Source organism: Equus asinus, chromosome 12 (assembly GCF_041296235.1).
Source record: "Equus asinus isolate D_3611 breed Donkey chromosome 12, EquAss-T2T_v2, whole genome shotgun sequence".
NCBI classification, from domain to species: domain Eukaryota; kingdom Metazoa; phylum Chordata; class Mammalia; order Perissodactyla; family Equidae; genus Equus; species Equus asinus.
In genome coordinates, this window is record NC_091801.1 from 55,944,011 (window position 1) to 55,957,718 (window position 13,708).

The following is a 13,708-nucleotide window of genomic DNA, read 5'->3' on the forward strand; positions in this document are numbered from 1 at the left end:
CTCTCAACGACATGGCATCTACTACTCAGCTTTCTTCACTGGAAAAATAGTCTTAAAGATGGTTACCAGATCTTTTCACTTTCTTCTACCTTGTATTGTGTGTTTAATCATTGAGGGAAAATGGGGCTGGCATGTAAGGAGTACGTAGTGGCTGCAGGAAAGCTTGCATGGCAGATGCAATACTTGGTGCCCATCTCTAGTCCCGCAAGTTTGTACCATTAGCCACAGTGGCCCATGATTCAGCTGAGCTCCACACAACTTAGGTTGCCTTCTCACTTTCCTTCATAGTCCAGTCCAGGTACCAGCAAAGCATCATCCAAGAATTAGAAGATCATGGAGTTATATAATCTTGGAGTTGGGTCCCTTCAAACAAGGGTGACTCAATCACTTAGCTTTTACTTTGTTTAAATTTCTCACTAGGGCTCTTCAGAGCTTCAGACTCAGCAATACACTCAGACTTTTATCTTCTGGATGCTCTCACATTCTTCCTTATGTTCATTTACGCTTTTCCCTGCCGCATTCCAGACTACTTTATCTTGTTTGGTTCTCCTAATGAATGAAGTTTTTCTTTCACTATGTTACCAATGTAGAGAACTATTTCTTTGGTTTTTGTTTTTTGTGTTTTTTTTAAGTTCCTTATATTCTGGAGGCCAGAATTCAAATCTCATTATCCATCCTCCCTTAACTAGCAAGAGTAATCAGTTATGGAGTTCTAATGATTCCTCTTCCATGGATTTGCATCATATCTTCCCTCTTCTTTTTTATCCCCATGCCACAAACCTAATAAGAACAACAATAGTAACTACGGTTTATGGATGGTCCACCACGGGCCAGGTACTTTGTATGCATTGCCTCTAAATCCTTGCCACTGCTGTGCAATGAACAGATTGTCACCTCCACTTGGTTTTTCTCTATTTCATTTATTGTGATTGTCTCTTTATATATTTAATTTATTTATTTAGATGCTTAATGGTTGCCTCAACCACTAGAATATAAGCTCCATGAGAACAGGGGTATTTGTTTTGTTCGTTGTCTTATCACCAGTACCTAGAACTGGTACCAGGTTGGCAAAATCAAATCTGTTGCCCATCATTTTACTTTAGTATGTAGCACGGTATCTTGCATTTATGTCTCACCCAATAAATATTTGTTGAATTAATTAATGAGATCAATAATGACACACAAAAATCTCCCTCTTTTCTACTTCTATCTAATTATATTTTATTTTTGGCATTTCATCTCTAATTAGCCCACCTTGTATTTATTTACTCCTCTTTAATTTCAAACTATTTTGGAAGGGTACATTGTCTAAGCCAGGACTCAATCACAAAAGCGGAACCACTAGGGGAACCTATAATATGAAGGGATTTGACCTTTTGCAATTGTAGGAGCTCGCTAAGTGACCTCTGTAAGGTTATTGTCTTTGCTTCTGATGTTAGAGCTTAAAGTCCACTCATTAGGCAGACAGGAAGAGAAGATGGAGGAAAGCGAGGAGGAGGAGAAAAAATTGGAGTCCGTAAACATGATCTGGTGTCCGTAAAGAAGGACTAAAACCTGTGCCATTGCCTATTGCCTCTGACCTCAATGGTGCAAGTGTCTGCAGAAATCTGGATCTTTCATCATGGAGTTAAGTATACACCCCTGGCCCAGGATTCAGAGACACTGAGGAGACTCCAGAGGAAGGTGATATAGTTGAAGGCCTGGCTGCTGCCTCACACTAGTAAAGTGACCTAGCAGGTGTGCAAAATGTGATATAAGCCGCAAAATGGCTGCAGCTTCACTCCTGTCTTCCAAATATTCTAGAGAGATCTCTCTTGTGGCCCTCTCTATCTGGAAACACACAGGAAGGGGAATACTGAGCAAAGTAGTTCAGCTTAGCCAAGTGGATGCTTTACAAAACTGCTTCTCATATCTTCCAAATAATTGGGCATGACAATTTTGAGTTGCATTTCTATTTTGTCAGTTATTAGTGATTCACCCTAATTTTGACTCGAAACGAGGAACAATGTTTTGTTTTTTTATAAAGTCCTTGACAGTATTACTGAATTCTTATTAACATCTTGCCTGTACCATGCTACTTAAAATTTAATTGGATATTCACTTAAATTAACTTCTCTCTCGGTTAGAATTGCATTTCTCTCTAAATAACGTTAAATCAAACAAACAAATACAAATAATGCCTTAAGCAAAATAAAAATTTATTTCTTTCTCACATAAAAGAAATGGGAAGTCTAGAGCTGGTCTGTCCACAATTATCAGAAACCCAGGCTTTTCTATCAATAAGATAAGACTTAGCATCTTCAAAGCTCCTTTATGATCCATGAAGGCTGCTAGATCTCCAACCATCACACTTACCTTCCAGGAAGAGAGAAAATGCAAAGAGCTGCCTTCCAGATCCTTTACAACTTTCTTGAAGCTTTCCTGGAAATCCTGAAGAGAAACTTCCATTTGTATCTCAGAGCTTCAAGAGAAGCTGAGAATTATAGCCAGAGCTGTATACATTGCTCAGGGGAAAATGAATAATGTGAAGCAAATAGCAATATCTGCCACAATTCCTAAGAAGAAATACTCCCTACATAAATCATACTTACCAAGATGAGATATTACTTTCTTCCCTAAGGATGAGAATATTATCAAATATACTGGTGGGCTTTAAAACAGTTAATTTTGTTGTAGGTGACTTTGTTCAACATTATCAACAGATACTTTTGAAATTCTGCACCGTGTGGGTGTTACAAAGAAAATACTCAAACTCTTAAGCTGAAGCAGTGGAGACAATATGGAAACCCGAATTTTGCAGTCAAAGGGGTGAAGTGATAATTCCAGTAAAAACATGCAGAGCTCAGTGAGACTCTGGATGCTTGTCCACTGGGAGTGATAGCCATGGGAACTGGCAACAGATTCAAAGGGAGGAGTGGATGGGGCACAGGCTGGCACATGGAGGTCCATGTGAAACCATCATGTTTTGAACCAGGTCGTGGAGAGTGCAGGCGTCAATCAGACAGGCATTCGTTAGTTTACCAGAGGGTATTTTTCCCATTGAGGGAAGGAAGGGGCCCCTAGAAGAAAAACTTAATAAGAATCCCAAGTGGAGGAAGCTATGCAGAATTGACTTTGGCCCTGGAGTTGGTGTCTGTTTAATACCACAGCATGTGAGTCTGAACTACCCAAAATTCCCCTGCAGGCCTTACTTTAAAGGTAGTTATTCATCCACCTGATCCTACTACCATCAAAACACTTTCCTGTCTTCATAATTAAGAATGCTATGCCAGACAAAACATAACCTTAATGAAATTGTGGTAGTGTTCTACCTTTGCTTTTATTGCCTTCCCCCTCTAGCATTAAAAAAAAAAAAGGAAGATGGTTTTTCAAAATTTGTTTGTGACTTAGCCACGTTAATTACTGTATATGAAGCGTGACTATGGTTTAATGAGACTAATGTCTTACAAATGAGGTGGCTTTTATGCATCCTAGTGAATGCCACCGCCTTCAAAGCATCATGGGGGAAGAAGGCACAGTTACATTGGTTGCTATAGTTCCAGACACTGTGGGAGCTTGTGTTTTAGAATTCAACGGGGATTGTGGCTTTTTTTTTTCTCCATTCTGCTTGAGTACGGGACCACCTAGAGAATGGGTCTGTTTCCTGTGATGGGCAGTGAGGAGGCCCAGAGCAGGTGGTCCTGAGCACAGGCTCCAAGGACAGCCCCCGAACTTCAAATGCCAGCTCTGTTCCACACAAGCTGGGCCACCTGGTGAGTTTCCTACCACATGCTTGTCTCCATTTGCTCACCTGCAAATCGGGGATACTAAAAATAGCGCTACATCGCAGGGCCCGGGCCGGGGCTGAGGCTTCGGGTGGAGTTTCAGTCATTTTAGCCGAGAGGATGGGGTCTCTGGGAGCAAACAGAAGAGGAATATGGTATTGCTGAACAAATAAGTACGAACATTAAACTTCTAACTATTTCTTCCTCACAAAATATTCGTAAGCAATTAAGTTAAATCTGAAAACGCAGGGCCTACTGTTTGTTAAAAAAATAAAAATGGAGCACCTTTGTAATTAATGCCTTAAATCTTTTAAAAATAACAGATTCTCAATGATGTAAAGAAAGAGCAGAGCAAGGTGTTTCTAAATTAGCCTTCTTGTTTTGAAGACAAAGCAAAAGTTAATGAGAAATTCAAGGGCAGTCTCTGGCTCTTCATTTCACTTGCCTTCGAGCCCGTGCAGGCTAAGCCGTGTGCTCTGGAAAGGTCTGCTACCTCCTTTCAACAATCCAGCATGTGTGGAGCTGTGGCAGCCTGACAGGTCAAATTGAGTTTGAAAAAAAAAAACTGAGTTTGAGGGAACAAATTGGAAAAGTAGAATCAGTTATTGGATAGTTTTAAAGCTCTTCAAATTGTTTAATTATAGCCTTTCCTGAATTTATCAAATCCCTTTTTATTCCCCATTAAGAACTGAGTGGTTATCTCTAAACCGCCATGTGAAAGCAGGACCGCCATCTGCATAGCTGCAAAGCCCCGGTGCAGATGGATCCCTCGGGCTCCATGACTCACTCAGAGGCCAGGTCAGCAGACCAAGCAAGCAGGCCTGTCAGCACTGAACGGGTTTTGCCACAAAACAGTTCACATGCTCCAGAAATGTTAATTTGCATTGGGGGTTTTGCATGACTCTGTGAATTCAGACTTGTGGGTGGCTATGGAACCAATAGTTTTGACCAAAGGTATGTTTCTTTATTCCCAGGTAGACCCAGATTTGAAGAATTTACATGGGTCCTTGATTGCCTGTTTAGGCACCTTGCAACTCATGGCCATGAGTAGAATGTTCCGGTGGCTGGCCTTGGCCATTGCTGTTTCCTTCATTCTTCTTCAATAGGATACATCTGCTTTCAGGCAGCAACTCCTTGCCTGTGCAACATGTAGAGCCCCTCTTTCTGGTTGTGAGCATGTACAAGCAGTACCTGAAAGTAATTTATACCAGGAGCTTGAGTCAGACAGAGGGAGACCTCTATTAATGCACAAAACAGAATTCTTTCAAATCCAAGATGAAAGACTGTTTTCAGAGTACACATTTGCAATGGATTTCAGCTATCGCTTTTCCTTTTTTCTATTATTTGCTTTTTTTTTCCTATTTCAAAGTGTTAATCTGATGCTTTGAGAAAGTTTCCTTAAAAAGATTTTAAGATGCTCATTATGAACTCACTGTAGGCAGTTCAAAGGAAAATCTCTAGGATTCCTGTAAGTTCAAGGAGACATGAACACTTTTGTGTCTGTCATGATATTCTGTTTTGACTTTCAGAACACCAGCAGAAAAGTCACTAAGAGGCTAGCCAGCAGATGCATATAGGTGTTATCTGGGCATATGAAAAGGTAAAGCACCATTTTCCAAACTGAGTTCTACACGACTAGGACATGAAATACACACACACACACACACACACACACACACGTGGGGTGGGGAAGAAGAAAGAATTTCATGGTCAAATAAGTTGGGGAAATGCTACGTACTCTGTCCCTTCATAGATACATCTAGTATACTTTATTATCTTAAAAGGTATGAAATGTTCTACAGTGAAGAAGTCTGTTTAACCCAGAATTTCCTCAAGTGTTTGAACCACAGAATCCTTATCATTTGGGATTAGTAGGACTTGTGTTTTCAGTGAAACACTTTGGAAAACATTTTCTCAATAATCACCAGTTACGGCCTATATTAAGGATTGGCAAACGCATTAATTTTTTTTAATAATTCTCCCATCAATTTTAATCATATTTTTCCTGTGAACTAAACTGTTTTATCTCTACAATAGTCATTTATGTTGTTTGAACCTCCATAAATTTAGAACACTGGAATGTTAAGTTTCATCTATTGAAGCCAGGAGACAAGACCTAATTTAAACCAATAACTAATTCCTTTCCTCATCCGATTACTAGTTGGCAGTAGTGTTTGCTTCTTACAGTCCCAGCTAATAACCACAGCAGCTTCCACGTGTTTCCCAAGTGCCAGGTACGGAGTGAAAATTATCTCCCAGCAATCATGCAATTAGGTAAGAGCATCCATTTTATTGAGAAGAAAATGGAGCTTCTAAGGATGCTGAGGAACTTTACAAGTAAATAGCAGAGTGAAAGACTGAACCCTGGTCTGTCTGACTCCAACTGCCTTCCTCTGGACCACACAGCCTGCCTCTACGGTGAGCTTACCTGCCTCCTGCTTCTAGGCAGAATATCCTGTGCCCACATCCAAAATAAAAGCACACGGATCCTACTGATTTTAAAGGAAGAAAATTGACTGTACACTGTTACTCTAAACTAAGCACCCTCTGTACACATCTCTTCATCACCATTATCACACCTTGTTACAATTATTGGCTTACTCGCGGTCTCCTTTACCTGTTTGTGCATGGCTCTGTCATTTGTCTCAAAAAATCCAGAATCTACCACAGGGCCTTGGAATATTACAAATACAATAATATCTAACACATTGAGCAGTTACTTTGTGTCAGGCCTTGATTTAGATGCTTTAAATGTACTAACTCATTTTCTCCTCTCACCAACATCATGAGGTGATCACTATTATTATCTTTATGTTACATATGAGAAGCCCGAGGCTCAGAGAAGTTAAGCAACTTACCCAAGGTCACACACAGTGAGTAAACAAAAGGGGCCAAAGCCTGAGCATAGTAGGGACAAATGAACTCCCTGCTGAATAATAAATGAATAAAAAGAACCAAGGTTTACCGAATTCTTATTCTGTGCTAGGCACCATTCTAAGAACTTTATATGAATTATGACTTTTCTTCTTTACACCAATTCTATGATATGGGTCTGATTATTACCTCTCTGTTTTTTTCAGAAAAGGAAATTAGGCAAAGAGAGTTTAAATATCTTATTTAAAGTCACAAAGCTAGTAAATGATGGGGCCAGGATTAGAACGGACTTCAGAATTCAGGTTTTTATGCTTTGAATGAATGAATAAATTTAATTAAGTTTTTAAACACTGAACTAGTTACAACACAACTCAGTGGAGAACCACACACCTAAATTTTTTTTCGTAGGAATCACACAACTATGAAAAGCACTAATCTCAGAAACTGTCTGACACCATTTTTAAGGAGTAATAAAAGTGTTGTCAGTGGGCTTCATTACAAAATTCTCCAATTTGACACCTGGCTTTCCCTAAGTTAGACAGAATATTCGGTGCAGCATTCCTTCTTGTGGCTTGTATCCTCAAAATAAAATGGATTAAGATTTTGATTTGGCCTCCCTTGAGAAAACTGATTTGAAAGATTTGAAATCAATCATCAAAAAAGCAAGCAAATTATCAAGAAGATAACCTCTAGATATTTTCAAAATTCCTCCAAGGAAGCACATGTATTCTATATCCTCCACACTTTCCCTCAAAAAAATGCTCCTCAGCTCTAATCTCCCCTAAATGACCAGGAACCGGAAGTAAATGGGAACAGTTAAATGAGGAGAGAAAACAACAAGCATCATAAAGAGCTTTGCATTTTCGCAGACAGCTCTGGGAGGGCAGTTCTCTGCTGCCCAACAGCTGCGTAATGTTCAGCAAAAATTTGCCTCTCTGGATTTATGAGGTATAAAAAATGGCCATCATAAGATGTGAAAATGATGAGACCAGTCCTGAAACCACTGTGTCAACACTTAGAAAGTGCAGTGGAAGGCAAATAAAAATGATTAAGTTTTGTATGACAGAAGGTGGCAGCGCACAGAGCACAAGTACCATTTCCGTGGGGAAACATTTGTCATAAGCGGAACATAGGTGGTGGTCGGGAGCAGGAAGCCAGGGGCAGGTGGGCGAAAGGCAGCCTCTATTGCTTTGGTGACTGCAGAAGGAAGGAAGCAGGGTATATTCACTCTAAGTCACACTGGCTTTTTCCATGGATATCAAATCTTGCTACTGTAGTCCGATCCCATGACTACAGAGCATCTCCCGCAGTGCTCTGAGGCCCTCTGTGGATGGTAATTACTCCTATCAGTGAGCACTTACTATTTAAACCTTAAAAACTCCCTGAGTAGGTACTATTACAAACTTCGCTGTACACGTGAGGAAATCAAGTCACGGAGAAATTAATTGCCCAGGGTAAAACAGATAGAAAGGAAGAATCCAGAATTCAGGGAGAGACAATCTCAGCACAGATTCCATCCTCTTAACATTCTCTGCCAGAGGTCAGCAAACAGCAGCCTGCTGGCCAGACCAGCCCACTGACTGTTAATTTAATGGCTCATGAACCAAGAATAGTTTTTACATTTTTAAATGGTTGGGGAAAAAAAATCAAAAGAAGAGTAATATTTTGTGACAAATGAAAATGACATGAGATTCAGATTTCATTGTTTATAAACAAAGTGTGACGGGAACCCAGCCATGCTTTATTCGTTTCCATATTGTCTATGACTGCTTTTGTGCTGCAACGGCGAGAGGGAGCAGTTACAACAGAGGTGGTGTGGCCTGAAAGCCAAGAAGATTTCTTCTTTGGCTTATTACGAAAAAGTTTCCTGGTGTCTGGTCCATGCAATACTGAGCAAGAGCTGAGGAAGGTTCTCCAAATTTGCTGCACCCCAGTGATGATCTGTCCTTACACTGTTGTCCAGGCAAACCTTCCATTCCACCCACCCCCACCATTTTCATTCTCATATCTTTGCTCCTGTGTGTGAACGTGACACAGTAGCAAATTTCTGACCTACCACCAATAGGTTAGTTATTTTGTCTTGAAAGGGGTGGATCAAAATTTAAGTATGCTAGACCAGCAAATGTGGATAAGGGCATTCTACAAAATGGAACTAGAAACAAAACCAAATTTCCAAAGTATAGTTATTGTGATTTTTAAAATATTTGGGAGGCCGGCCCGGTGGCACAGTGGTTAAGTTCACATGCTCTGCTATGGCAGCCCCGGATTTGTGGGTTCAGATCCTGGGCATGGACCTACCCATCGCTCAGTAAGCCATGTTGTAGCAGCATCCAACATATAAATAGAGGAAGATTCACACAGATGTTAGCTCAGGGCCAATCTTCCTGACTAAAAAATTACATGTATGTTTGGAGCAGTGTTTAAGTGGCAGGGGAAAGAAGTATTTAAAATCTCTTTTTAATTAGACTGCTCCCATCAAAGAAGAGAAGGTTAAGCTGTTGCCCAGTCTCTTCAGCGGATCCAGTCACTTAACTGCCTTCAGTGCGTGGCTTGGCAATTCTCACCCGAGAATAAGAAAATGCAAGTGAGTCACCCTTGCTGAAGGGTGGAAACAGCAATCAACAAGGAAAAGGCAAAGGTAATTGGGAAAGTAGTGCTTCAGCCTCCCTTATCACTGGATTTCAAATATTTTAATAAATGAATTAAAATCCACTTTTAATTTAAACATTAGTTTGATAAAAATTTCACCTGAATGTTTCATGCCTGGCTTTTATCACTCAGGAATCGCTATAGCAACAGCACAGGAGCAGGATTTGCCATTTCCTTAACCACAGGTAAGGGCGTAACTAATGAAAGAACAAAAGAACCATAGAATATACATCATTAGACCAGTAGGACTCTGGTTTTCCCTTGCATTAATATGCATTCCATAAGAACAGAAAGCAAGAAGGGAAATACAATTATCTCCAGAGAGGAGATAATACCCTGCTCTCTCAAGGAGACTCATCTGCATATGTACAGTGGGTTTAAAGGCCCTCGAGAGCTTGATTCTTTGACATCATGTGGGTTTCTCTGCTCTGTTCCCTTACGCAGCTCTTAGCCTCCACAGGCTCTGGGAGCTAATGGTGTTAAGTCTGTGATGCGCAAGAGCTTTGGGCCTTTTCCACGCTGCAGGTAAACCAACACAGGAGAGCAAAAGAGCAGCCTTGTAGGCTGTCAGTAAATGTAGGCGGTGTGGTTTCACAGGTGTGATGAAATCCCAGAGGTATAACCAGAGGGTCCCATTCCCACCCTAGGTCCAGAAGACAGTTTTGTTCACCTTCAGAGGAAACAGACTTCTTCAATGTTGGTTCCCTCGAGATGCTGGGGTAGGAGAGATGCTATGGCATGGCTCTGTACTACCTGAATCTTAAACACCTTTTCTCTTGTTTCTCAAGAAGAGCCTAAAATACTCTCAAAATCAAACATTTAAAACCAGAACATGTCAATTATCCCAACACTCTCATTTTATAGATGAGGAAACTGAGGCTCAGAGAATTGAAGCAAGTTCTTGCCCAAGGTCATCCAGCTAATTTATGGGATATTCAAGTCTTTTATATGTCACATACACATTGGCTCCATGCTCTTCCAAGAATGGAACTAATTATTTTAAAAAATGACACTCGGGGACAGCCCAGTGGTGTAGTGATTAAGTTCGTGAGTTCCGCTTCTGCGGTCCAGGGTTCACCAGTTCAGATCCTGGGTGAGGACCTCATCAAGCCATGCTGTGGTGGCATCCCACATAGAAGAACTAGAAGGACTTACAACTAGGATATATAGGATATAAAACTATGTACTGGGATTTGGGGGAGGAAAAAAAAAACACAAGAGGAAGATTGGCAACAGATGTTAGCTCAGGGCCAATCTTCCTCACCAAAAAAAAAAGCATACTAAAAAAAATAACACTAGATCACTACACATTATAGTGAACTCTGGGTTGTCAAAAGCTAATGTTGCTTGTTGAAACACGTTGTTAAAAGCATGTGTCTAGAATGAGGAGAAGATATTCTCATGGCTTGCTCTGCCCTGGAGAGGTGGTGAACACTTGAACTTGACATAATCTAATTGAGACAAGCAAGGAAAGTTTAAAGTTGCTGCCTGCAGCATCTCCCCTGAAAAGCAGTCAATCCATCAATAGAAAGTGTTTTGATCTTTGAAGTACAGTAACCCCTTAGGTAAGCCGATTCCACCAGAATTTATTAGGGACAAGCATAAGATTGTAGAAATTTTCTTTTTCCAGCTGCACTAGTATTCAATTACACGTACTCAATAGAGCCTAGGAGAATGCAGCTATTTTGGCAAGGTTCAGCATTTCTTCGGTTATTAAGATGTTGTAGAGAAATACAGAATGTTTATTTCCAAAGATATTCCCATTACTAGGAAATGTGGCAGTGAGTAAGTTGGAACAACCCATAGATCCATAAACATGCTCACCCTCCCACTCCTTCACTTTATTACATGCATTCTTCCCTCAGCCTGAAATACCTGCTCCTCTCTCTACTCTCAAGATTCAGGTCAAGGACTAGCTCCTCCTCGAGTTTTTTTGATCCTCTAGGCCAAGTTGGTGGCCACTCTTACTTACAACTGAGGAGCTCACTGCATGTCTTCACATTTCTATCATTGAACCTACGAGGTCATATTGTAACTCATAGTTTGTGTTTGCTTGTTTCTCCCATTGGACTGTTAGCTATCTGAGAACAAGGGATCCTGTTTTATCTTTGCTCCTCACAATACTTGGAATATGTAGGTGCACAGTATTTATTTTCTGAAATGATGTTTTGTGAGTGATACTAGCTGAAGTTTTTATGAACTGTACATTCCAGGAGTTCACCATTTTCTCTTCCTAAAAGCATGCCCTTGAAGACTTTGACATCTTACTCTTTCACATACACTTTCATTCCTCTTTTATTCTTAAATTGATTAAGTCACTTGGCGAAAACTCAGAAGTAACTTGAACATTAACACAGCTGTGATTGCCAACACAGTGGAATGTCTGCAAAGAAAGTTCACTTGCTTAGAGATGTTGGGATGGTGGGAGTTGCACATCTTCTCTTCATCAAAGTGGCTTTCAAATTCTTTTGACCCAGACCCATAGTAAAATGCACACTTTATATTATAACCACATATGTCATAGCTTATAGAGCCAGACTTCCAGGTGTGCACCCTGGCTCTACAATAGATCAACTCTGTCCTTGTAAGCTGTTTAACCCCTGGGTTTCCTCATCTGCAAGATGGAGCTGGTAATAAGCTCTATCTCCTAGGATTGTTGTGAGAGTTAGCTGAGTTACTACACATAAAGCTCTTAGGACAGTGTAAGGCACCACAGCAATGTCAGCCCTTATATTGTTACTTATAAGAGTTAAATGAAATGGGAATTTATGAAATAATACTTACCCATATTATCTGCAATCTAAAAAAGCATTTGTCATGAAATTTTAATTTGATTTCAAAACCCAATATTGGATCTGAATCTGCAGTTGGAAAATAACAATGCTTAGCTTTCATTCTCTTTTTGAAATATTCCTTTACTGGAGTTTGATAAATACGAGTTGCTTTTGGAAATCCCTATAAAACAGGCGGAAGGACTAGAAAGCTTCAATCAGAAGAAGTCGTAAGAACGGGCACTCCAGTCTGCCTAATGCACTGCAAGAATTTATTCAGCAAAAAAAGACCTACACTATCCATTCCTTTCATCATTAAATAGATTTGAATCCTGTCTTCTCTCTGTTAATTCTCTGCAATACCGATGAGCATCCAGCTTCCAGAGATGGCCCTGCCACTTCTTGAAACCGGTAAGCAGTTAGCTTGGTACAACCTCAGAAGCCCATGCCTCAAAAATCAGCAGAATTAGAAAACAATCTTTTCTTCTACTCTAAGTATGGTAACTGTTAACATTTTTTCAGTCCAAGCTTTGTGGGGACATAAATCTAATAATTTTAACATATTATTTCATTTAATCCTAAAAAAAGACTCACAACCCTATGAGATAGCTACTATTATTATTCCTACTTTACAAACGAAGATATTGAGGTGCAGAAAAGTTAAACAACTTGCCAAAGTCACACAGGCAGTAGGTGAGCTGGGACTGAAGACCCGTCAGTCAGAGTCAAGGACCACGGGTTTAGGATATGCCTTTGCAATAGGGCCCCTCATCCAAGGATGGGGGAGTCAGGCGCTGCGTGGGTTATGGAGCAATGGTCACCACGGGGCAGCCTCAGAGAGAGAAGAGGCACCTAGTGCTACTCTCCACTGAGAGAATTTGTTATGTACACAATTATGGTAAATGAACAAATGCTTGCATTTTTGTTAATTAGTTAAAATGACTGAGGCATGGAAACATTTAATGTTATACTCAGTTCTAGAAGAGTGATATGGCACTAGGATCTCCATGAAGATATATCTCCAAACCACTAAATAACTCCATTGGATACAGCAAGACATATTTCATAACTTAGATATTTAAAGGTAGTTACACGGAGTTTTAGCAAGTTTAATAATATCAGTTTTATATTTGATAAACACATTTTGTTTGGAGAATAGTGAAGATAAACTTTTATTATGTGCCAAGCACTGAACTGAGAGCTTGATCTGTATTGTGTCACTTACCCATCACATCTATCCTATGAATTATATTTCCAGTCAATCATTTGGGGAAATTAACTCACACATTTCTAGAACAAATTTGTATTTTACACAAACTACACAAACTGCCTTCTCTGTGTACTCTGTATTCTGTCTGCTGCCTGCTGGGGAACACAAAAATTCTTAAAGTAGAGTTCACCCTAAACATATGCGGTTACTTTCTGCTTTGAATTTTCCGTATGTAGGCATTATGTAGATTTGTATGAAAACAAAATATTATGTAGATTTGTATGAAAATGGTGCAATCATTTTGGAAAACATTTTGCAGTTTCTTAAATATTTGTATACTAAATTTATGTCCCAATAATTTCACTCTTAGGTGATTTAGTAATTCTTACCCCAAGAAAAATGAGAAAATAGTTCCACAAACATTGTATTTGCATGCATAT